Source organism: Pyxicephalus adspersus, chromosome 3 (genome assembly GCF_032062135.1).
Source record: "Pyxicephalus adspersus chromosome 3, UCB_Pads_2.0, whole genome shotgun sequence".
NCBI classification, from domain to species: Eukaryota; Metazoa; Chordata; class Amphibia; order Anura; family Pyxicephalidae; genus Pyxicephalus; species Pyxicephalus adspersus.
In genome coordinates, this window is record NC_092860.1 from 118,052,490 (window position 1) to 118,053,472 (window position 983).

Genomic DNA, 983 nt, shown 5'->3' on the forward strand with positions numbered 1-983 from the left:
CAGTTGGATGTAATACCAAAAGTAAAGCAAAAATGAGGCTCAGCAGATTATGACTGTGGCTCCTTCCTGTAAGGCTTATGACAGCACACAGCTCTATCTGGAACAAAAACATGTCAGTAGACATTACATCTCCATAACAGCCTAGACCTCAAGGAACCCCATCAATACATGGAGGACAAACAACCCGGACACCTGGCTCAAGTTACAGTTACAACACACTCATTACAAAGACCTATAGAGGGAACAGCCACATCCCGCTTTTCTACACGTCAGAGTGAAATATCACATAACAGGCAGTTACTGGTTGGATGAACCATACCAGTGGTTACGTGTAATTTCCGACACGCTTTATGAAAGTGTCAGATCACTATTGTCACATTGCCACCAATGACATTCAAATGCTCCAACGGTCACTGGAATCCGAAAGTTCCAAATTGGTAGACAAAATGCACCCCATGAGGACAATGAGCTCCACTGCCTGGCCATTACAAGGCAGATTTCACACAAGAGATTTACCAACGTTATCAATGCCAAATGGGAAATTTTCAAAAGTGACTTTGGAAAGAAAAAACGACTCCACAGTCGTCCACAGCTGACAAGTTCAGAAGCATTGGTTGGATAGTCTCTCCTCTATCCCAGTGGTTCTCAACCAAGATTCTGTATGGGTAACATTCTTCCAATTGCCCATGTAGGGTGAATTCTTCCTACTGACTACCACACTAATGTACTGTGGATATAATAATTATAGAAAGGGTTCCCTGAAGAGCTGAAAGTTATTTCAAGGGATCCCTTATTTTAAAAAGGTGAAGGAACACTCGTCTGAGCTGTATCCTGACATTTACCTACCGGAGTGCAGAAATCCCATCCAGATGACTAACCATAACCCCAAACTAACTTTTACAGAACCTAACCCACTAAAGCCAGGTACGCACAAGAAGATTCCTGATCAGCGCTCCAATTGGGAAAAAAAAAGATCTCTTCAG